Source organism: Erinaceus europaeus, chromosome 15, assembly GCF_950295315.1.
Source record: "Erinaceus europaeus chromosome 15, mEriEur2.1, whole genome shotgun sequence".
NCBI classification, from domain to species: domain Eukaryota; kingdom Metazoa; phylum Chordata; class Mammalia; order Eulipotyphla; family Erinaceidae; genus Erinaceus; species Erinaceus europaeus.
Window position 1 is genome coordinate 82,260,803 of NC_080176.1, and position 26,331 is coordinate 82,287,133.

At 39.2% G+C, this 26,331-nt stretch overlaps 1 long non-coding RNA gene across 1 annotated transcript; it reads right to left on the reverse strand.

The window, feature by feature from the left end:
• Window positions 1-359: 359 nt before the first annotated feature.
• On the reverse strand, window positions 360-21,833 carry LOC132533183 (uncharacterized). The gene is made up of 3 exons (XR_009545101.1): window positions 21,785-21,833; window positions 2,324-2,468; window positions 360-762 (listed from the first exon to the last, which is right to left on the reverse strand). It is a non-coding gene; the product is annotated as an uncharacterized LOC132533183 (long non-coding RNA).
• Window positions 21,834-26,331: the final 4,498 nt, after the last annotated feature.

Below are 26,331 nucleotides of genomic sequence, written 5' to 3' on the forward strand. Positions count from 1 at the left end.
AGATAAAATAAGGGCCAGGTGGTGGTCTACTTGGATGAGCACACATTATAATGCTCAAGGACCTGAGTTCAAGCCCCCAGTCCCCAACTACATGGGGAAAGCTTCACAAGTGAAGTAGTGCTGCAGGTGTCTCTGTCTCTTTCCCTCACTAACTTCCCCTTCCTCTGTAATTTCTAGCTATCTCTAGTCAATAAATAAAGATAAAAAAACTTTTAAAAAAACATGAAAAAGTGAAGTAAAATAAAACAAAATAAAATAGAGAAGAAAATAATGATATACCATCATTGTATTCATTGATTGCTTCAGGAAACTTATGTATTTATTTATTTACTTATTTGTTTATTTGACAGTGACAGAGTGAAAGAGACCACAGTAGTAAAGCTTCTTTCAGTGCCATGAGTGGTTGGGTTCAATCCTGGTCATGCACATGACAAAAGAGTATAGAGTTCAGCTGCCCAGGAAACAGTTTCTAAACAGCGTACAATGCCAATTCTTAAGGTTTTTCTTTTTCTTTTTTCTGTTTTGTTTCTTACCGAGCACAACTTCACCATTCCTAGACCACTTTAATCCACTCCAATGATTTAAATGCCCCTTTTGTTTAAAACACTAGTTGGGTAACTGCTTTGTAAGCAAGTCAGCCCCTACTGCAGATGAACTCAAGAAATATCTGATCACAAAACTGTGTAGATTTCCCTTTCTTCCTCATTGAAGCTCTTCCTCCTTAATTCTTGGGCCTATGCGACACCTTTCCTTTGTTTTGACCTGGAAAAATAGATCAGAGAAAACTTGTTCTCCTGTTCTTGCTTTGACCAACTCTAAATCAATCCTATTCACCTCTTTCCAAAACCCTGTGCTACTGTGTTTTGATATCAATTTTGCTTTTTTGTGCAGAAGCCTAAGTTGGGTCTTTTAGCATCAAGTCTGAAATTATAACCATAGAAGGAAACAAATGACAGTTTCTTTAAAGGGTATTTTAAAGTGTGTTCCATGTTCCCTATCACAAATTGCTGGGAATTCTTACTTTACAGTCAAATAACACATAATTTAAAAGAATCACTTTGAAACACTATGTAAAATTTGAAATAAAAATTATGTATCCCAGAACACAGAAGGGAAAAAAATTTCAACATGTAACAGAAAGTGTATACAGCAAAAGAGAAAGAGAAAGAAAAGAAAGCATGAAAAGGAAAATTGTAGATGACAGAACTGAGTCAGATATTCAAGCTAGAATGGTCATTAGAAAAAAAAAATAATACCTTCTTGTCTAACAACAAATGAGTTTGACTCTGATGGGGAAATTTAAATAATGTCACACAGAGGTAATATTATAGGCAAATCATACCAGACAAGTATTTTAAAAACTCAACTAAAAAATCCTAAGTAGTACAAAATTAATAGGTTTGTATACATAAAAAGATGACACATAATCATCACAAAAATTTTCCACAAATATATAGAAAACTCTTAGTGATAAATGAAGTCGCATTGCTTCATGAAAGGAGAATAAAGGGAAATTTTTGTACAAAATGACCTCAAGTTCCCTTCAAAGTCTAATCCTGGCACCAATATTGTCTTTTGCTGTATTCAAAAACTGAGGCGTCAGTTGGCAAATTACTCCCTGAATGCACACAAGCATTTTTCTTTCTTCTGAACTCACGCTCTGTCTTTCAAGTCACTAGAGTAACAACTGAAAAATGATCACTCCAGTGGTTCCTCATAGACTATACTTCTGAGCTTTACTTCCTAGATTATATTCTGGGCAACTGCCAGAAAATTAAACAAGACACTCTTTGTGTAGTGTTTTTATCATTCTAGGCATTCACTCTTGCCTGAAATTCCAATGAAAATGAGAAAAAAGGTGACATGTCTTCACACTGAAATTGTAAACATCAATTCCCAAAGCTCTCATGAAACAACAAGTCTATCAGTTAATATCTTGACTTCTAAGATGTTGATTAGATCAATTTGTCTGTTTTAAGTTGAGTTTCAATTTTTAATTAGACAACAAGGTTTTGTAACTTAGACTGAACACAAAGTAAATTGCATTAGAGAAACTGCTGATCTTCTCCTGAAGGGGGAAGCTTCATGTTGGTGAAGTAGTGCTGCAGGTGTCTTTCTCTCTCTCTTCCTCTCTCCCTCTGTAGCTTTCACTTTTCCATGTCAATTTGTCTCTGACTCTACCCAGTTTAAAAGAAGAAGGAGGAGGAGAATGAAAAACTGCTGGAATGCTAAAACACATTTGCTTTCCAAAAATGCACACTTTTGTGATCTGCAATACTTCCTTCCTCACTTCACTTCCTGGACATAATTTTTAGTTTCTCACCTTTGCAATGTGAGCATCAATTTATGGGCCTAAGAAGATGGCATAATCGTTATGCATATAGACTTCCATGTCTGAAAACCCAAGGTCCCAAATTCAGTCCTTTGTAGCAGTAAGCCATAGCTGAGCAGTGCTCTGGTAAAGAAAACTAAATAAGTAAAATAATAATGATTAGTTCATTAAAAAGCTTACCAATGTATGTAAGCATGTCAGTCATTGTGATTCATAGGAAAAATGTTTTTTCTAAAAGAAGACCTAATAAAAAAAGTAAATTAAAATTTTACATAGTTATTGATATGTGAATTTATAAAAACTGGATATATTTTTATATGGCTTCATCTGAACATGTTTGCCTCTGATTTTCCTATTCTGTTTGCATCTTATTCTAAATTGTTGAAAAATAAACTTTAAGACACAGTCCACGAAAAGAATAACTAATGTGTGGGGACTTTGTTAAAACTGAAAATGGCAGCCTATAGGTGGCACAGTAGATAAAGCATTGAACTCTGAAGCCTGAGGTCCTGAGTTCAGTCCCTGGCATTGCATGTGACAGGAGGATGCACTGGCTCTCTCTTTTTAATAACTAATTAAAATGGTAAGATTAAAAATATTTATAGAGATTGATAAAGCTGAGAAAAACAGAGACTAAGAAAGAGGAAAAGTGAATGACATAACAACACCAAAGCTTAATTCCCTGCAGCAGAGGCTGGGTTTGAACCTGGATCCTGCACATGGTAAACCAGCATAGTATGCAAGTAAGCTATCTTGCTAGTCTTGAAAAAAAATTAAGTTTGCTTTCTAACAGTTAATGTAAAAGAATAAGGGGAAAAAAGAAAGTGTGTAAAAAGACATGTCACAGACTGGGGAAATATTTACAATAGCCCCTTCTGATAAACTACTGTAATTCAAACATTAAAAAAAAAAAATCAAAATCTTAAACTGAACAATAAGAAAATGAAGAGGGAGGACAAGAGCTTCATGAGCAGTGAAGCAAGTCTGCAGCTGTCTCTCTTTCTCTCTCCTTTTCTGTCTTCCTACCCTTTCAAATTCTCTTTTCCCTACCTAATAAAAATAAATAAATAAATAAATAAATAAATAAATAAATAAATAAATGAAAAATGGTTGCCCAGAGCAGTGGTGGATTGGTTAAGGCACCAAGCCTCAGTAATAACAATGATGGTGATAAAAAGAAAGAAAGAAAGGGGAGGGGAGGGAAGGGGAAGGGAAAGGGGAAGGGGTAGGGGAAGGGGAAGGGGAAAGGGAAAGGGAAGGGGAAAGGGAGGGAAGGGAAGGGAAGGGAAGGGAAGGGAAGGGAAGGGAAGGGAAGGGAAGGGAAGGGAAGGGAAGGAAAGGAAAGGAAAGGAAAGGAAAGGAAAGGAAAGGAAAGGAAAGGAAAGGAAAGGAAAGGAAAGGAAAGGAAAGGAAAGGAAAGGAAAGAGAAAGGAACAAACACAATTTAATAGTGGAGTAAATACCTTCATAGACAACTTTTTCAAGCAGATATAGATTTAGCTAGTAAGTGTAAGATGAGGTGTTCAACAATACATGTCATCAAGAAATTATGAATTGAATCAACAGTTGATATCAAACACCTGTTAGAGTGACCAAAATCTGAACTCTTATGAATATCATCTTGTGCCTCATGGAACTGCAGAGGATCCAGATTCTTTGTACAGCAAATAAAGAAAGCAGTGACTTAATTCAATCTTCCAGGATCAGAGGATAAATGGAGACATCTTGGTCTGGCTGAAAGGGAGGTATAAACATACCTGTGAGAAGCTCTGAGAAAGTGTGTGCTAGTTGTTCTAACATCATCTCTAAAGAAAATCAGGAATACTTCATGCAAAAGACTGAAGGTACTTAGGACCAGAGAGGGTCATCAGGGCATCTCCAGGAGATAAAAGCAGGGAAGAAACACTTGTTTCTTTTGACAAAATTCAAGGGAAAAAAATCAAACAAGCAAGCATGCTGAATAGCCAAAGAATGGCTTCAAGGTAGTGCCTTTTCTTAGTCGCCATGGGAAGATTGTTTATGTGACATTCAACTAAACCTTATGGAACAAGATTCCAGGGAAGAACTCAGCTTCTGTCACGATGGATTCTGAGGACAGACTAATTAATTAACAGACTGTTAAATGACACTTGCTTCTCAGAACCGTGTCCTTCAAATGTATTTTAACTACCTGGCGTTCTTAGTACTTATATTGACTTTATCTATTATCTACTTGTCATCTGTCTAGCTTATCTGTATGTGTGGTATTTAGCTAACATTTTTAAGGGGAGTTTGTACTTCTTTCCAAATTGAAAAAAAAGTGTCTAATCCTGACCAAGTTATTTCAGAGGTTTCCCTACATTATTGCAACTTGTAACCTCCTGAAGTCTCTTTGTAAGGCTGTGAATTATAATGTTCATAAATAGCTTCGTTCAATTTTCATGGCATGAACAGATATGCCTTTCCTGTCATTTTGCAGATGATAATTAATAAAAGTCAAATAAGTAATCATCCAGTTAGGTACACATTCAGGAGAGATAAGCATAAGAACATACTCGACACATTAAGCAGTAGACATAATAGCAGCTGTTCTAACAACACACCCCCAGATAGGCAGACTTTCTAGCTTACCACCAGAGGAAGGCTGGCCAGTAGCTCTCACACTGACAGGGCTCCAGGTTCTCTCACTCTCTGACACTCTTTATGGATTCCTGCACTTCCAGTTCCAAGGATGAGAAAAGAAAGAACAAGAGGATTGTTCGGGCCATCGCTTCCCCCCATATTGTGTGATTCCAATCCTTCTTCCACTTTATCCTAATGGAGGTTGGGGAGTATTAGAAAATATGGTCTGATCAAATATGGTCTGATCAAAGAAGGGAGATAGAACTGTGAGCATCTGGCCAATTTCCATCCCATAAATGTGTAGAGTATCACAGCTAACTCTCCTGGGGCTGGGAAGTAGTTTAACTCACAGAGTACACACATTACCATTGTCAAGGACCAGGGTTTGTACTCTTTTTTAAAGATATTTATTTATTCTCTTTTGTTGCCCTGTTGTTTTATTGTTGTAGTTATTATTGTTGCCATCGTTGTTGGATATGACAATGAGAAATGGAGAGAAAGAGTGGGAGAGAAAGATAGACACCTGCAGACCTGCTTCATCACTTTGAAGCGACTTCCCTGCATGTGGGGAGCCAGGGACTCCAACTGGGATCCTTTCCCTGGTCCTTGAACTTTGTGTCACTTGCACTTAACCTGCTGCGCTGCTGCCCACTCCCCAGGGTTTGTACTCTCAACCCCTATTTTCAAGGGTAAGCTTCATAAGCAGTAGAGCAGTATAGCGATCTCTTTCTCTCTCTCTGTCGATTTCTTTTCTCCACTTCATCTCTCACCTTCTCTACAAAGAGAGAAAAATGAACTCCAGCTTTCTCGGTAGTTGGGCGGTAGCGCTGCGGGTTAAGCACACATGGTGCAAAGCACAAGGATTGGCAAGGATCCCATTTTGACCCCAACTCCCCACCTGCAGGGGAGTCCCTTCACAGCTGGTGAAGCAGGTCTGCGGGTGTCTGTCTTTCTCTTCCCCTCTCTGTCTTCTCCTCCCCTCTTCATTTTCTCTGTCCAATCTAATAACAACAACATCAATAACAACAACATAGTAATTACAACAACAATAAAAAACAAGGGCAACAAAAGGGAAAATAATAAACATAAAAAATAATTTTAAAAAAGAACTTCAGCTTTCTCACACAAATAACACAAATAATAGCTCAGAGAAGCAATTTTGATCATGAGAAAATGGAAAAGGACCCTAGCGCCTGCAGAATCATTACTGGAAAGGTTAAGAATAAATGAGTTAAATGGGAATAAGTAGCAGAAACTTTGCGTTCACTTTGCATTTTATTCAATACCTAGCACTTCCTTTAATTGATGTATCTTTTTTTATTTTTTATTTAAGAAAGGATTAATTAACAAAACCATAGGGTAGGAGGGGTACAACTCCACACAATTCCCACCACCCAATCTCCATATCCCACCCCCTCCCCTGATAGCTTTCCCATTCTTGAGTTGGGGGATTGGTGCTATGGCAAGCATTTTTTGACTGGCCAGTCTAATATCTTTTTCAGGCTTTTTTTTTCCTCCTTATCTCTTTGCTTAAGGATATAAAACTGCTAAAATCTCATATGTCCACATTATTTCAGCCAAGGAAGCATGGTCAGTCACATGTGACAGCTCTGTGCCATCAGATGCAATGAGGATTTGACTATAGTTTCCTAGGGAAGATGGGTGTTTCCCTGGAAGAAAGTTTGTACTATCTGCTCCCATCACTCCCTGTCTTCCTTCTGCGTAAGTGTGGATGTGAGGTCTTAACACTGGTAGCCATTCTGTTTCCATGACACTACTGATGTCACTGAGTCACTCTGTACAGCCCCTGCTCCAGCAATTTATAATTCTTGCCCTCTGCCAGCTGAGCTGTTCCCCTAGTTTCAGTATTCCATATTTATTTTAGTTTTCGGCACACTAATATGGAAAAATTAAGAATCGACCTGAACAATTATCAACTGAATGATCAAGAGAAACACACTTAATATTTGAATAATTGCTTGATGTCAGTTCAGTAAGAAGGATTGCTATATATTTGTTTGTGCAGATAATCTCACAATGACTTGTGATTATAAACTGGATAGTTTCTGGTTTGTGTAATATACCAAAGGATTCTTTTTTTTATTATTTTTGCATTAAAATGTAGCATACAGATACATTCTGACAGCTGATAGCTTTTTAAAATCACTTTATATTAAAAAAAACTGGAATCAGTTAAATTTCATTGATTGCCATCTATAATTAAAACATCTCTTGCCTATTAAAAAGTATAAGATAGGGTTTTCAAAAACTTTTGAGAAATTTAAGATTCAAGCCATTGAATTTCTACACAAGCAAACTTGGATTCTGCTAGTGATTTGAAATCCTCTCTGCAGATGTCTTCAAGAAACATTGAAATTGCTTAACTTAATTCAGACTGCTACTGTGTGGCTTCCTTTCCCCCTGCAGAATGTCACTCAAACAGCAGAGGAGAGCAGATATTGAGTGGGAGGGCCAGAGATTCAGGGATGGCTGGATAGGGAGAGCTTCCTGCATGTGCTCATTGTCAGTCTGGACTGTTTAGGCTGATATGGAGGAGGACTCTGCAGATGAAGGAGAATTTGGAGGACCATAAAGACCCACAGCCAAAGAGTAGATCAAAGTAGGAAAAGGGGGAATCAGGCAGTAGCACAGCGGGTTAGGGAGCACAAGGAACAGCAGAAGGATCCTGGTTACAGCCCAGCCTCCCCACCTTCAGAGGAGCCACTTCGCAGGCGGTGAAGCAGGTCTCCAGGTGTCTGTCTTTCTCTCTCTCTGTCTTCCCCTCCTGTCTCCATTTCTCTCTGTCCTATCCAAAAAACAACATCATCAATAACAACAATAATAACTACAACAACAACAATAATAATAATAATATAGCAAAGCTGGAAAAGGGAAGTTCACCAAACATTTTCACAATGCTCAATGTCACTGATTAGCAGAGAAGTACAAATAAAAACTAACAATGAAATAGCACTTTAGACCTGTGATAATGTCATACATTAGAAAGGATAGGGGAAAAAAGGAAGGAAGAAGGAAGGAAGGGAGGGAGGAAGGAAAGAAAAAAAATAAAATGTTGGAGAGAATGTGGGACGTGGGGAGGACACTTCTGCACTATTGGTAGGCTGTAAATTGGTCCCACCTTTGAAGAAAACAATCTGAAGAAGATTCTTTAGAACACTAGAAGTAAACTCACTCTGTGAGCCAGCAATTTCTCTCTTGGGGATATAGCAAAAGGAAACAGAAGCGAGTATTAGAATATATGTTTGAGGGGCTGGGGAGTGCTGAGTGCACATGTTACAATGCACACGGATCCACGTTCAAGCTCTCAGACACCATGTGAAAGAGGGAAACTGAGTGGTGAAGCAGTGCTTCATGTTTCTCTTTTTCACTGTCTTTCTCCCTTCCCTTTCAATTGCTCTGTCTCTATCCAATAAAAAATATATAAATAAACAACAACAACAAAAAAAAGAAATGAGAGATCTATGCACAGTTATGCTCATGGCAACACAGTAAACTATTAACCTTTCAATGAAAATGTTTAATCAAATAACACTTTCTCATAAATACAGTTGCCATCAGACACATTATTTTTTTGTGTCTTACCATCTAACCACCCTTATTCTGGGAAAAAATCACCACACTTAGCAAGAATAAGAAAATCAACACATTATCTAAGACAGAATTTCAATATATTGCTTAAATTACAAGGGTTTGTGATTGAGAACTAGAATACCATCTGCACTAAAATGTTTAAGGTTCAAAATAAAAAAGCAATATTTGTGGAAAGAAAGAGTAAATATGGGTGTGTTCCATATTAGAAAGTGACTTCGTCCTTGAATACAAGCAAAACCTTGGAAAAAGATGTGATTACTCTGTCCTTGAAATGGATCATATTGAGCTTAATTTAACATATTTTGCATTTTTACTTTCTAAGTGATTTATGCTGAAATTGCTGCATAATATTTTTGAGGAAATAGACAGCAAACTTGACTTTTTCTTTTCTATGTTAGTATCAACAAGGTCTCACACATGGGCAGTTAACTCTTCACTCTCTTAGATAAGGAGAGAAGGGGGGGCTGGGTGGTGGCACACTTGGTTGAGTGCACAGGTTACAGTGTTCAAGGACCCGGGTTTGAGCCCCCGGTCCCACCTGCAGGAGGAAAGCTTCACAAATGGTGTAGCAGTGCTGCAGGTGTCTCTCTGTCACTTCCCCCTCTCTATGTCCCCTTCCCCCTCAATTTTTAGCTGTCTCTATCAAATAAATAAAGATAATAAAAATAAAAAAGAGAGAATGAGACGGCTAGATTAGATAGACAGACAGACAGATAAATAAATACCAGAATTTTTCCTGGGGCCTTGGCACTTCCATATGGTGCCAGGACTTGAAATTTTGTAGAACCCCACATTGACCTTCAATACTGCAATTTTTTCAAAGATGTGTTTATTTATTAACATGAGAAAGAGGGGAGGGAACCGGGTCATCACACTGGCATATATGATACTGGGAATTGAACTCGAGCCCTTATGCTTTTAAGTTCAAAGTTCTAGCCATTATGCCACCTCCTGAGTTATTTAAACTTACCATTTTTTAAAAAGAATGATATTGGTAAAATCAGGGAGATGCCATTGAAAATGCTCACACACTAATGCCAGAATTTAAGAATACTAGGGTTTATGGCAAAGGAGATGGAATTACTGAAGCCACACTGCTGTTTTGGAGATGATGCTGAGTTATCTGAGTGAGCTCAGTGTAATCACAATCATCCTCTGACATTATTAATTTACAAAATTATGAGATAACATGAGTATGATTTCACACCATTCCCACCACCAAAATGTTTGTCACCATTCCCTCCATTGAAAACTACAGCAGTTCTCCCAAGGTTACAGATATAAGTTGACTATTATTTCTTTTTTTTATATTTATTTATTCCCTTTGTTGCTCTTGTTTTTTATTATTGTTGTATTTGTTATTGTTGTTGTGATTGATATTGCTGTTCTTGGATAGGACAGAGAGAAATGGAGAGAGGAGGGGGAAGCAGAGAGGGAGAGAAAGATAGACACCTACAGACCTGCTTCACCACCTGTGAAGTGACTTCCCTGCAGGTGGGGAGCCAGGGCTCGAACCGGGATCCTTACGCTGGTCCTTGCGCTTTGTGCCACCTGTGCTTAACCCGCTGCGCTACCTCCTGACTCCCGACTATTATTTCTATAGCTGTCTGTCTCTTGTTATATATATTTGGCAATTTTTCCCTATGGTCCCACCTCCATTTCTTTCCTGTTTTTTTTTTAAATGTATTTGTAAAATGGAAAATATCAGCAGAATCATAGAATAAGGGGGGTGAAATTCCACACATTTGCCACCACTAGAGTTCCATATCCCATCCTCTCCACTGGAAGCTTTCCTAGTCTTTATCTTTTTGGGAGCATGGACCCAGGGTCATTACAGAGTGCAGAAGGTGGGAGGTCTGGTTTCTATAATTGCTTCTCCAATGGATATGGGCATTGACAGGTTGATACATACTCCCAGCCTGTCCCTGTCTTTCCCTTCTGGGGCAGTCCTCTGGAGAGGTGGGGTTCCAGGGTACATTGGTGAGTTTGTCTGTCCAAGCAAGTCGGGTTGGCATCATGGTAGCATCTGCAACTTGGTGTTTGGAACATGTATTCCTTCGCTTCCTCCTTTCTTGTGGGACTCAGTAGTTCTTTGTAAGGTGGGGTTGATCGTGGCAAATTCCTCTAGTTCTTGAATATTTGAGAAAAACCTTATTTCTCCCTCGTATATGAAGAATAATTTTACAGGATACAATATTCGAGGCTGAAATTCCCTCTCCTTTAGAACTTTGACTATGTCATTCTACTCTCCCCTTGCCTCTAGAGACTGTGAAGAGAAATCTGATGGAAGTTTTATAGCTCTGTCTTAGTATGTAACTTCGTTCCTTGCCATAGCAGCCAGCAAAATATTTTCCTTGTCATTGACTTTTGATAGTTTTATAATAATGTGCCTTGGAATTGGTCTTTTTGTATTTATAAATCTGGGTGATTGTTCTGCCTCTTGAATGAGAATGATCTGATGGTTTCCTAAGTGAGAGAAGTTCTCAGCTAAAATTGCTCAGAAAATGGACTCTGGGCCTCTGGCCTTGTCCTCCTCTTCAGATATACTTTTCCCTCTTATATTCGATCTTTTTTTTTTTTTTTTTTACTTTTTATCTTTTTTCTTTTTCTTTTTTTTATATTTTTTAAATTTCTTTATTGGGGAATTAATGTTTTACATTCAGCAGTAAATGCAATAGTTTGTGCATGCATAACATTCCCCAGTTTCCCATATAACAATACAACCCCCACTATGTCCTCTATCATCCTTCATGGACCTGTGTTCTCCCCACCCACCCCAGAGTCTTTTACTTTGGTGCGATATGCCAATTCCATTTCAGGTTCTACTTGTGTTTTCTTTTCTGATCTTGTTTTTCAACTTCTGCCTGAGAGTGAGATCATTCCATATTCATCCTTCTGTTTCTGACTTATTTCACTTAACATGAATTTTTCAAGGTCCATCCAAGATCGGCTGAAAACGGTGAAGTCACCATTTTTTCTTTACAGCTGAGTAGTATTCCATTGTGTATATAGACCACAACTTGCTCAGCCACTCATCTGTTGTTGGACACCTGGGTTGCTTCCAAGTTTTGGCTGTTACAAATTGTGCTGCCAAGAACATATGTGTACACAGATATTTTGGGATGGATGTGTTGGGTTCCTTAGGATATATCCCCAGGAGAGGAATTGCAGGGTCTTAGGGTAGGTCCATTTCTAGCCTCCTGAGAGTTCTCCAGACTGTTCTCCACAGAGGTTGGACCAATTTACATTCCCACCAGCAGTGCAGGAGGGTTCCTTTGACCCCACAACCTCTCCAGCATTTGCTGCTATTACCTTTTCTGATGTATGACATTCTCACAGGAGTGGAGTGGTATCTCATTGTTGTCTTTATTTGCATTTCTCTGACAATCAGAGACTTGGAGCATTTTTTCATATGTTTCTGGGCCTTTTGGATCTCTTCTGTGGTGAATATTCTGACCAAGTCCTCCCCCCATTTTTGGATGGGGTTATTTGTTGTCTTGTTGTTAAGTTTGGCAAGCTCTTTATATATGTTGGTCATTAAACTCTTATCTGATGCATGGTATGTAAAGATCTTCTCCCATTCTGTGAGGGGTCTCTTGGTTTGGGTACTGGTTTCTTTTGCTGTACAGAAGCTTTTTAATTTGATGTGGTCCCATAGGTTTACACTTGCCTTAATCTTTGTAATTGGATTCATTTCATTGAATATGTCTTTAAAATTTATGCGGAAAAGAGTTCTGCCAATATTTTCCTCTAAGTATCTGATCGTTTCTGGTCTAACATCCAAGTCCTTGATCCACTTAGAATTTACTTTTGTATTTGGTGAAATACAGTGATTCAGTTTCATTCTTCTGCATGTTTCAACCCATTTTTCCCAACACCATTTGTTGAAGATACTCTGCTTTCCCCATTTAATAGTCTGGGCACCTTTGTCAAAGATTAGATGTCCATAGGTGTGTATTTGATCTTTTTATGGAGTCTGCAATTTCACAGAGAGTTGCTTCAGTCTTTCTAAACCATTCCTCTTTCTTAAATTTAGAGCAACTCACAGAGACAGACTATACAGGTAACATTATGATGCCTCTCCAAGAAATGAAGCAAGAATTAAAAGAGCATGTTACTATGGAATTAAAATACATGAGAGAGAAACTTGTAACAGAGATCACTACGAATCTTCAAATCTTGAAAGAAGAACTTCAGTCATAACTCCAGGGAGTAAAAGACACCCTAATCCAAGCATCCTTAAAGGAAGTAAAGGATGACCAAGGAGGGAGGGTTACAGTGTGCAAAGGACATGACCAGTCATCAGTGGCTTTGAACATAATGAAATAAGGATTTAAGTAAGGATGTTTTAAAAGATAACAATAATAGCAAAACTCAGATCTCCCCTAGAACCTTCCAAAAGAAAGAATGAACCGCTTTATTTCTTCTTCTTTTTCTTCTTCTTCTTCTTATTATTTATAAAAAGGAAACACTGACAAAACAATAGGATAAGGCGGGTACAACTCCACACAATTTCCATATTAGAACTCAGTAACCCATCCCCTCCCCTGATAGCTTTCCTCTTCTTTAACCCTCTGGAAGTATGGGCCCAAGGTCTTTGTGGGGTGCAGAAGGTGGAAGGTCTGGCTTCTGTAATTGCTTCCCTGCTGAACATGGGCATTGACAAGTCGATCCATACTCCAAGCCTGTCTCTCTCTTTCCATAGTGGGGTGGGGCTCTGGGGAATTGGAGCTCCAGGACACATTGGTGGGGTTGTCTGTGCAGGGAAGTCTGGTTGGCATCATGCTAGCATCTGGAACCTGGTAACTGAATAGAGATTTAACATATAAAGCCAAACAAGTTGTTGACTAATAATGAACCTAAAGGCTAGAATAGTGCAGATAAAGAGTTGTGGGGGGTCTCCATTTTATAGATAGCTAGTATGCATATGTTAGTTATATTCCAAAGGGCCTGTGGCTTTATTAGATTTTTTCGTTTTCCCTGAGCCTGAAATCTGATATGCAGGTGGATCCAAGCTATTGTCTGAGGAGATAAATGACATGGCTGGAAAAAGGACCAGAAAGCTGGATCAGGGAAGAAAGTAGCTCCCAAATATGGGAAAGTTGTATAAATATTGTTGACTGTAAACCCCATAGATTTGATCTGATCTGGGGCCCATATTCATCTTACGAGCCTATGTGACCTCTGCATCCCTGTAGATCTGAGCTCACATTCTGTGATCATGAGTAGGAACATTCCAAGCTGCCCCAATTTCAGGGCCCATCTTCCTCAGGTCAAACATAGAGTATGCTGTCCAGCCTCCCTTCTGAAGATGGTACATTCTCTACCTGTGTTGATCCAAGTTGAGGGCAAGGTGCTACGGGGACCCACAAAGGGCTCTTTTGTGTTGTTCCTGATAGAAATGAATGGTAACATTGGGGAGAGGGATTTATTTGAGGTCTAGGTTCATCATGTCTGTTTGGGAATCTCAGGACACCCCGACTAGGGCCCCAGCTGATAGAGTGGCGTGATAGTGATTAAAGAGTCATCATTAAAGTATGCCAGTCTCTTGCCCTTATTAAGTTTTTGAAGTCCTTGCTTTGATAAGGTTGGCTTTGGAGTGAGTGAGAGAACTGTAATAGGAAGTAGGTGATGAGGGTATCTAAGTCTAAGTAGACACTATTTCATTATGAACTTTATACTGACTCACTGCAGACTATTGTGTATTTTTGCTTTCAGGTATATATTTTGCCCTAATTTATGGATGCATGTGAACATATGCTCTATCTTATGGGACCTGGTCTATATCTAGGCTTTGGGACTTTGTTAAGAACTGAACCACCTGGAATGGAATTAGAGAATCCTATGAAAGGAAAGGTCTCACCTGAGTAATGAGGCTGAAGGGTTGACATTCCATGCCTGACATCTCTGGACACAGTCTGAAGTGAAACATGCTGAAGTGGTACTCATTGCACTGATTAGGTTGGGATCGGCAGATGCAATATTATTTGGTATGAATTGAGAGAAGCATGCAGGAAAATGAGCCCCACCCTAGGATTTCCAGGACTGGAGGAAATACAGACTCCCTAGAGGAAGCGGGAGGTTTCTGCTGTTTTAGGGTTTAAGAAGACAATAGATGATTATTGCTAGAATCACATTATTTGGCAATTGGGTTAACTTTGAAAAAACCCTTTGTTAGTATTTGCTGTATCATACACAACATCACTATAATTTATGTCCTTTGACATTATTTGTATATAGCTGTGCCACCGGTTGCTTCTATTCTCCCTGGTCTAAGCTTTTAAGAGAGTCAACATATCAAAGACTCAGCCTATAGTCTGTGCATTAAAAAGTTTGAGACAATCAATCAATTTTCCCATCTCATATTAATTAAATAGTGATTTATATGACTACAATTTAATAGGAGTGTACATAAATACCATTCCCACCACCAAAAGACTGTGTCCTATCCCATCCTCCCTCCCCCAAAACCCTTAGTGAAGCTGAACTTCTGCCCTCGCCCTCAACCCAGAGATTTTTACTTTGGTGCCCTGCTCCAAATTCAATAAAATCCTGCTTTGAGTTTACCTTTCTGTTCTTTCTCAACTTCTGTTTATGAGTGGAATCATCCCACACTCTATCTTTCTGACTTAGCTCATTTAACATAATTCCTTCTAGCTCCATCCAAGATGAGTCAGAGAATGTGGGTTCATTGTTCTTCATAGCTGCATAGTATTCCATTATATATGTGTATATGTATACACATATACATATACACACACACATACATACACATATATATACCACAGCTTTCTCAGCCATTCATCTGTTGTTTGGCACCTGGGTTGCTTCCAAGTTTTTGCTATTATGAATTGTGCTGCTATGAACATAGGTGTACACATTTCTTTTTGGTTGGGTGTTATGGAGTCCTTAGGATATATCCCTAGCAGAGGAATTACTGGGTCATATGGAAGGTCCATGTCTAGCCTTGTGAGAATTCTCCAGACTGCTCTTTACAAAGGTTGGACCAAGTTACATTCCCACTAGCAGTGCAGAAGAGTTCCTTTCTCTCCACAGCCTCTCCAGTATTTGTTGCTGCTGTCTTTTTTGATGTACACTTTTCTCACAGTTCAGAGGTGGTATATCAATGATGTCTTTATTTGCATTTATCTAGCAATCAGTGGCCTGGAGCAATTTTTCATGTTTGCTAGCCTTTTGGGTCTCTACTGTAGTGAATGTTCTGTTCATATCCTCTGCCCATTTTTGGATGGGGTCATTTATGTTGATTTGAGCAGAAGGTTCCTGAGGACACATGTTCCATGTGCCTATTGCACTACCCTACCGACCATGACTCAGTGTTGTATAGGTCAGCCCAGGTGGTGGCACAGTAGATAAAATATTGAATTTACATGCATGAGGTCCTGAATCCTAACTCTGATATTGTCTTGCCAGACTTATGCTCAGATGCACTCTTTCTCTTTCATCAGTAAATATGTCTTAAAACTAAACATGTCAAATTGGTCATAATACTTCTGATTATGGTAGTAGTTAAAGAGAATTACTCACAACTGGGTTATTTGATTTTGTAGTGCTAGTGGTGGCCACATATTGGACTTAGGAATAAAGTAGACATTGGCCTAAAGTTATTTGCATACATAGGTCTCTTGTTTTTCTTAAAGACCATAAGCTAAACTAATATGAGGTAAATATCTATCCAATGATAACCAAAATTTGGAGACTAGAATAAAAGATCACCTGCTAATGGTAATGGCAGGCCCTATAGTGTAGCTGTCTGTCTGAAGAGTCTTAAAAATCAGTTACAGACAAGCAAGTGTATTAAGAACTAATCCAAAAGTTTTAACAACAGATGACCAAAGATAAGACCACTTCCATGCCTCATCTTGGATGAACCTCAAAGGAGTCATGTTAAATGAGACCCCACCAATATGTCCTGGAGCTCAGCTTCCCCAGAGACCCACCCTACTAGGGAAAGAGAGAGGCAGACTGGGAGTATGGACCGACCAGTCAACGCCCATGTTCAGCGGGGAAGCAATTACAGAAGCCAGACCTTCTACCTTCTGCAACCCACAATGACCCTGGGTCCATGCTCCCAGAGGGATAGAGAATGGGAAAGCTATCGGGGGAGGGGGTGGGATAAGGAGATTGGGTGGTGGGAATTGTGTGGAGTTGTACCCCTCCTACCCTATGGTTTTGTTAATTAATCCTTTCTTAAATAAAAAAATAAAAAAATAAAAAAAAATACCAGTTAAAAAAAAAAAGAATAAGTAAGCTATCAGGGGAGGGGAGAGGATATAGAGATCTGATGGCTGGAATTGTGTGGAGTTGTACCCCTCTTAGTCTATGGTTTTTGTCAGTGTTTCCTTTTTTTTTTTTTTACTATCTATTTATATCATTTTGTCTAAAAAAAAAAAAAAATGAGATAAGTCATGTGGCCCAGGAGGTGGTGTTGTGAATAAGACATTGAACTCTCAAGCATGAGGTCTCAAGTTTGAACCTTGGTATTATATGTGCTAGAATAATTATTTTGTTTGTTCTCTTTCTCTTTCCTAATTTTTTTATTAGATAGGACAAAGAGAAGTTGAGATAGGACAGGGAGGTAGAGGGAGATAAAGATAGATACCTGCAGACCAGCTTCATTGATATGAAGCAGAGTCACTGCAGGTGAGGAACTGGATCTCAAACCTGGGTCCTTCCTCTTGGTGTGCTTAACCGAGTTGGCCACTGCCCAGCTCCTGGTTCTTTCTCTCCCTCTCCCCCTATATCACTAGTAAATTCTAAATTAATTTTTTAAGTGAGACAAGCCAAAGGAAGAAGAATGAGTACCGAATGATGATGCTTATAGGCAGAACTTAAACAAGAAGAAAATGGCAAACACGATGTACAATTTGGATGAGGACTAGTAAGTTGCATGTGAGCAAAGGCTTTGGGAGGCAGAGGGGGTAGGTGCACTACAGTGGAGAAAGACCTAAATTCACAGTGGGAGTGGTGTGCAGACACCACTCTTGGGGAGACGAGAAAACTGAACTCACCTGTCAAACATTGTGTATAATAGTATAAATCATTAGTCCCCCATTACAATTATTTGGAAGAATTCTTTCACTGAAATAAATAAATATTTAAATATTTCCCCTGTGCCTTGACTCAGAGGATGCATATCTTGAGGTGGTTCCATAGACAAGTTCCCAAATCATGATTTCTACTGTCAGATCAATGCCCTCCTGATCCTCAGTCAACAGGGTCATTACTCCACTCATAATTTTTGTTAAAGACAGTGGAAAACCAAAGGTCACAACTATATAAAGCTCAGCCAGGAAACCACAGTATTTGCATACATGAGGAATCCAATTCCATTCCAATTACAGGAATGGTTCTCTTGCTCATTCTCACTCTCTCTCTCTCTCTCTCCTTTATTCTCTCCTCTATATCATATAAAAATAAAATAAATACATATTTTTAAAGATACAACTGTAATAGTGCCTCTTTGAGGTTCCATATGTGAAGTTGTAATGAATAATATTTTTTCAATCCTTTTTCCTATTGTCTCTTTGATCTGCTAATTGAAATGTAGTTTTATGTTGGTTGAATCTATCAGTACATTTTCTCTTCATTTATCTTCAACATTCCATTTTCTAGCAAATTTATGTGGGCTTTTTTTTTATATTTTATTTATTATTTTTATTGTAAAAGCATAGATCACTGACAACTAGAAATTAAAAAGCAAAACTCTCTTGCAGCACAGATGACTTGAGAAATAGTGCTCTATACGTCATCCCACATTAAAGATAAGGAAGTCATAGGAAGATGAATGGTTGTGTGCAGAATGTGCAGAAAAATCAGATTGTATTGTCTCTATATATCCAAAGAATGCTAATAAGCCTCCAGCAACAAAGTGCTGCTGTTTTTAGAAAACTCCTATGATATATTGGCTCAGAGCCCTGTCTTGTTAAACATTTAATTAATAAGTAGGAGGAAGACAGACAAAGAGCATGACTTTCAGCTTAAGATGACAGCAAGCTGGGAGAGATAACTAAGGCAGTAGACACAAAACCCAGAGAAAATGTTTTAGACCATCTGGTATGTTAATGTGGAAATACAGACAAAACTTTATAGAAATAGAACAGAAGTCTGGTACATAACTTCAGTGACAGAATTTAGGAATAGAGGCAACCTGCTTGATAGCAGTGTCTTTAAAAAAAAAAAATCTCAATTTTAATTGGATGTGTACATACATTGCAATACACCAGATGAACTTCCTTAAAATTCGAACCAAAACACTGAGCTTGCCAAACAGAAGAGGAACCTAGGTGTTGTATTCCATGTCTTCCATGGCTCACAGGGCTATTGGGTTATTTTAGATTTGTATTTCCTGTTTTGTTAGGTTTTGACAAATCGCTATCTCCTCTCCATTTGTGCATGTCTTAAATGGAATGAACTAGGACAATGGGTACACCCCAAACGACAACTTCTACCTGTGATAACTACCACTGGGTTACAGAGGCCAGTGTTGGAGCTGTACAACACATTCCTGGCCCCTATGGAGGTCTGCCTCTACGTTAGGATTCAGATGTAGAGAGTCAGAAGAGAAGAGGACGGGAGGGGAGGAGAGAATGATACTTTTGTGCAAAACTGGCAATGTGAATGTGTCGGGAACACTATTTTACTGATGGTGAGCAAAAGGAATTATGGGACATGAACATGATTAGCATGTGGCTGATGTCATGATATATAGAAGAGCATGTAAACTAACAGGGATTGTGGGTATGAGAGGTTACTTAAGCAAACATCTGATAGAAGTTCAGCTTTTTCAGATCTCTTCTTGCCTCCCTTCCACTGTAGCCATACTTGTCTAATCTTTTCTCCTGACCCGCACGGTGCCATTCTTTTTGGGAGCTGCTTATGTTGTAGCTGAAGGGCTGGTGAACTAAGTTTATGTACTAGTGGTTGCTGCCACTTTAATAGCTAGCCTTTTCTCCTGACTATTTTTCTACCTTGGCCATTATGTACCTAACAAATATGCTATTTGCTAAACCCCAAACAATGCCTATGGAAGTTTTTTGTTTATTATTATTATTACTTTACTACAGGAGTTGAGCACCTGCACATGGGAACTGAGAGTCTGAACCCAGGTCCTAACCCATGGTAATATTTATTCACTACAGGGTGGGCTACCACCTGGCCCTCCTTCCATAGAATTTTCTGCAATGGCTGTACAAACTATCCATGCATTTTCACCAAAATTACCTGTAGTTTTCCTCTCTTGTAATGTGTGTATCTAGCTATGGTATCAAAGTAACACTAACTTCAGAGAGTAAATTTGAGATTATCCTGCCCCCTATTTGGGGGAAGAGTTTAAGAAGGATTGCTATTAATTCTTTAAATGTTGTACAAAGTTCATTCGTGCAACCGTTTAGTCCTGGACTTGGCCTGACTTGGAACTGTCAAACTACTAACAGAAATCTATTGAATCTTAAAATTAAGTTACATACTACAACACTTTATAAAATTAACATTTTGATACCTACAAAAGATGTAATTGCCAACAGCATGGACACCTCCTCCTCACATCAGCTTGGATGAAAAGTGTGGATTCAAGATTATTTGCTGAATGATACTTTGCACTGGGAAGATGCCAGGTTTACTTTGTTTCCAGAGAATAAATCATTAAGCTGTAACTATTGATGGTGTTGGGGTCTGAACCTGGGAATTCTCCTGTGCATTACCACTGTGGGGTTTAGTTAGGGGGAACTGAGTGCTGGGAGTCCCTGTTGCCCAGGTGGCGGGGACTGTCTAAAATATATAACACACACGCACGCGCACGCGCACGCGCACGCACACGCACACACATATATATACACACCATTCACCATGGGAGGGGTTTTAGAAAATTAGCCCCATCTGGGAAACCCAAGTCCAACAGACCAATGAAAAAATTGCCTTCAGGTGGGATTATGGCTGAAGGAGACATGCCAAAATCTGCCACAAGGAAAGAATTCTGACACCCCAATTCCCACTCCTGTGTCAAAAGGCAGCTTTCTCCTCAAACAACCCCAGTTGTTTTACTTCCACTCTGAAACACCTTAGGTAAAGGAGAGATTTAACCTGAGACTAACATCACCCCAGGCAAGAAGGTTAAGCAATAATGGAGAGGTAACCCCCTCCCTGCCACAACTCGTGATGAGCCTGATTTCCAGGACCCATGACTGAAGGATCAGCTCCTTGTTTCCCCCCATACATGCCCAGAACTTACCATCCTATATTTATCTGCATTATCTCTAGCCTGGGTCAAGAATTTTCTCTAATAAAGTCTACTTGTCTGTGGATCTCTGCATGATGTTTCTCACTCACATTTCCAAGAATGGCTGGTTTGGATTCCTTGCCACTTGTTTTCCTTATGAAAGAGGAGAAGTGTTAAGAGAACACTAGGAAGTAGTCAGGAGAGCTTGAGAGAGCACCAGGAAGCACCATTCACCATGGGAGGGGCTTTAGAAAATTAGCCCCATCTGGGAAACCCAAGTCCAACAGACCAATGAAAAAATTGTCTTCAGGTGGGATTAAGGAGAGAGACAGTTCTCTCCATGGACCTCTTATGTCTATGCTTAAAGCAATTTTGCACTATTTTTTTTCCTGCACACTAACTACCTCACTTCTTTGAAATAAAGTTTGTGTATCTGATATTCAGAGTGGTGATTCTTTCTCCAAAATGATGTTTCTGAATGGGTGCACAACAGCCCCACCCCACCCTAGGTGCTGGTCACTAGGTACTCTGGGACTCAGGGCTAGTACTCCAGCAACAGTCTCTTAGTCTCAGGATTCATGCATTTTGATGCCTCTAAATTTTATTTTGGAGCTCTTTCTTTTTTCCACTCCTGTAAATGATAAATAAAAGAACTCAGAAATAGAAATGGCAGAGTTGATGATGAGACTCAGGTTTATTCTCTTCTTTTGCTTTAACTGTTCTTGGTCTGACAACAAGTGACAGAGGATGCTTGGTTAAGAGGATTCTGTTTGAATAAGTAGAATCCCCACAGTGAACTGTCCCTTAAGGTAGCAAACCCGAACTGCCCCTGCGGCTCCAGACAGACTATGACCCACATAGTCAACGACTGCCACCTCTCCAGATTCAAAGGAGGTCTCGAAACTTTACATCAGGCTCAACCTGACGCTGTTGACTGGCTACGGAAGAAGGGCAAACGCTAGAAGAAGAAGAAGGTAGCAAATACCTAGTATTAACATATCGACCTTCCAGAGTGGTTGGAAGACTGTTTTTCTTTGTTTCTCCTCCTCCTCTTTCTCCTCCTCCTCCTCCTCCTCCTCCTCCTCCTCCTGCTTCTGCTTCTGTTTCTTCTTTTTCTCTTTCTTTTATCTCATGGTTTCCTCTGGAAGAGACATTAAGGAGTCTGTCTTGGGATATGAGTTTCATTTCTAGGTTACTGAAGTATCACAAGAGTGCAGTCAAATGGAAAACTAGTGAATAATATCCAGAGGGCACTGCTAGCAAGAGACCCAGAGTTTTGAAAAACTTGAGAAATGATGACCAAGAAATATTTTAAATCAAGTTTGTTGTTCGTGAGAATACAAAGATATTTTGTCAACCAACCTTCTGGCCAGGCTTAACAATAAATTGTAGATATCTATCCTTCCAAGTCAGATTGAATGAATATATGTATATATTTTTTTCCACTTCACCATTTTCCAGTACTAGGCCATTACATTCAAAAAGAATTGTTTTATTCTATAGATTCATTGCCTAAATTAAGACTAAGATGCATTCAAAATCTTTTGGAATATTTATGTGTGTTTCAATAGTTAACTCGAGTAAATTTCTGGACAATTTTTTATATTTGTATTATCTTTATTTATTAAATAGAGACCATCAGAAGTCAAGAGGGAAGGAGGTAATGAGAGATACAGACACAGAGAGACACCTGCAACACTGCTTCACCACTAGTAAAGCTTTCCCCATGCAAGTGGGGACTGGGGACTTGAACCTATTCCTTGTGTATTATAACATGTACACTCCACCAGATCTGGCACTTCCCAGCCCCTTTCTGGACATTTTCAAGTGCAAATTTTGTCATCAGCAATCTACCCATGGAAACATTCACTTATGTCACCTAGGTGTTTTCTTCTGAGATAAGCTAGATAATGATAAAAATTCCTTCTGATGAAAATGTGTTCTTTTTCCTTGAGTACTACCAAATAGTAACAACTGCTATTAAGAAAAATAAATAAACTGGGGACCAGGCCATAGCACACCTAGTTAAATGCACACATTAAAGTGTTCAAGGTCCTGGGTTCAAGACCCTGGTCCCCACTTGCAGGCGGGAAGCTTCATGAGTGGTGAAGCAGAGCTGCAGGTGTCTCTCTCACTCTCTGTCTGCCTTTCCCTCTCGATTTCTGACTGTCTCTATCTAGTAAATAAATAAATATAAAAAAGAAAACTAAAAAGGAAACCCCTTTAAAAAAAAAAGAAAAGAAAAAACTTCAAATCAGAGAAAACAGTGTTAGAATCTGTGGATGGATCAGTGCTGCCTTGCATGCTTTTTTACAATGATGACCTGAGCTCAATCTTAACTGAGTAAGTAATCAATTTACTTATTTGATTTCTACTCAGAGGCATAGAAAGAATAAAAGAGACCTAAGAACTGAAGCTTCATTCAGTGTACTTGGGTTGGGCTTGAACGGGGCCATGAACATATACATTATGCAGGTGAGCTATTGTGTCAGCCCATCAATATCTATTACCGTCTGAAATCCCTATGGTTAAAAAAATAAAAAGTGGGAGTCAGGCTGTAGTGCAGCGGGTTAAGCGCAGGTGGCGCAAAGCACAAGGACCGGCATAAGGATCCCGGTTCGAACCCCGGCTCCCCACCTGCAGGGGAGTTGCTTCACAGGCGGTGAAGCAGGTCTGCAGGTGTCTTTCTCTCCTCCTCTCTGTCTTCCCCTCCCTCTCCACTTCTCTATGTCCTATCCAACAACAACAACAACAATAATAACTGCAACAATAAAACAACAAGGGCAACAAAAGGGAATAAATAAAATAAATATAAAAAATAAAAAGTATAAAACAATTCTATGAATGATGAAGCAGTGCTTTGGCCTCTTGCATTCAATAAATAAATAAATAGGAATCAAACACACCCATCTAAAATGATCTGTGTATACCTATGTCCATAGAAGCACAATTTTAAAAGCCAAAACCTGGAAGGAACCGAGGTGTCCAACTACAGATGAGTGGCTAAAAAGTCGGTATATATATACACATGCATGCAGTGAATACTACTCAGCTGTGAAAAATGATAAATGCACCTTATCCACCTCATCTAGGATGGAACTTGAATGAATAATGTGAAAAGTGACATAAGCCAGAAAGAGAAAGATGAAGGTAGGATAATTTCCCTTATGAACAGAAGGTGAGAAAAAAGTACAGATGGGGAAACACAAAGTAGAATTTGGATTAGGTTTGGCATATAGCACCAAGTAAAGGACTCTGGAGCAGGGCAGCTTTTTAATCCTGGTACATGATGGCAGAGGAGGATGTAGGCTGGGAGTGGGTGGGTGTGAAAGTGTTTCATAGAAAACTGAGATAGTTTACACATGTACCAATGATTTTATGTACTGTTGACTGTAAAACATTAATCCCACAATAAAAGAACATAATAATTACAAAAAAATAATAATAAAGAGCTGGTGCTTGAAACTTAAGTCAGTCCAGAGAGTGTGAGACAGAATTTGGCTGAGGAGCAAGGAAGAAATCATGTTCTGAAAATCATAGTGTTGGTGGGGCTACAGAGTAGCAGCAGCTGCGCTCCTCTCCTCTCTTCTCCTCTCCTCTCCTCTCCTCTCCTCTCCTCTCCTCTCCTCTCCTCTCCTCTCCTCTCCTCTACTCTCTTCTCCTCTCCTGGGCCAATGAGGAATACAAAAGGGGAACTCAACAAGACAGAACTAGAATGATTTAAGGAACCCACCAAATCACCAGTGAATGTAAGTATGTGTGGCTCTTGGACAGAGAGGAGCTTACGGAGAGATTAAGTGGCTGGTAACAGTCCAGCAGTTTAAAGGTTACAAGTTGAGACACCACCTCCAGTCTTTTCCACCAACAAAACTGGCTGAAGGGAGGAAAGGACTCCCCTGAGACTCACCAAATGCAACTGTGAGCCTCCATTGATAATGCCCTCAGAATCTGGAGCAGCAGCAGGGAGGCCCTGTACTGACACCAGGAAAGACAGGGAACTAACCAGGAAACTCAGGAGAAGATCTATACCACTGTGACTTAGCTGTGGGGCTGTTACAATCTCTTTGCATAAGCACTGGACTATCTCTGCCCCACCCGGCTTTATCTCTTGGTCAGGAGACAGTGATTAAGCTAAGAAGCCTTATTATAGCTTAAAGCCCTCAGGCTCCCATAGCCTACAGGCTTTTAAGCCACTGAGGACCAACTAAGGGATTAAAATACTATTGAAACAACTGTCAACTTCCACAACTGTGAACCCTTTAATTACATTACTTAGACACAAGTCAATCCAGGCTAGAGTGATCAGTAATTTAAAAAGTACTGAGAGAGGGACCTCATAACATACTGTATAGAATGATTAAAGTAACAAGAAGAAATATTGGAGAAATAAACCAGGACAAGAGTCCAGTTAAAAGCCCCCCAAAGGTCAACATCCAAACACTAATTAAGCACAAAATAATTAGGTGAACATCCAAACACTAGTTAAGGAAATAATCACAGGAGTGAGTAAAAAGTTTGAAAGAATTGTCAACATAAATACAGAAACAACAAATGAGACTTTGGAAGAAAACACTGTTTATATCAAGGTTATTAGAGAGCTGAAAGCTGAAATAGCTGAGCTAAGAACACAACTAGTTGAACAAGATAAACAGCATCAGAACAGGGTAACAAAATAGATGACCTCCAGAAAATAGAGGGGAGAGAGAATAGAATAAATGAGGCTGAAGACAGAATTAGCAAGATCGAGGATGAATTAGAGACAACTAAACAAGAAGTAAGAGATCTCACAAAAATATTAAGGGATACTGAAAACAACAACAACAACAAACCTATGGGATGACTTCAAAAGAAACAATATACACATTATTGGCTTACCAGAGGAAGAAAGAGAGGGAGGGGATGAAAGCATTCTTCAGAACATAATGTTTGAGAACTTCTCTACTCTGTCTAGACAACATCAAAGACATAAAGGTTCATGAAGCCCTGTGGGTCCCAAACAAAATTAAACCAGACTTAAAGACACAGAGACATATCATATTGAAAATGGAAAGAATTAAGGATAAAGAAAGGATTCTGAATGCTGCCAGAGAAAAACAAAGTGTCAACTATAGAGGAAAACTCATAAGATTAGCACCAGACTTCTCCACACAAACACTATAGACCAGAAAAGAATGGTAAGATAACTATGCAGTGCTCAATGAGAAAGGCTTTGAACAAATACTACTATATAGACTAGACTGCTGTACAGTATACTGCTGGACTGTCATTCAGACTAGATGGAGGCAAAAATACCTTCTCAGACAAGCAACAGTTGAAAGAATCAACTATCACCAAGACTGCCCTGAAAGAAGATGTGAAAGGTCTCCTATAAACAGTCAGACCACCATAAATAGGCCATATATCAGAACACTCTAAAACTCTAAAAGAATGGCGTTAAAATATCTTCAATCTTTGATATCAGTGAACGTCAATGGCCTGAATTCAACCACTAAAAGGCACAGAGTAGGAACATCAATCAAAAAATAAAACTCAACAATATGCTATCTACAGG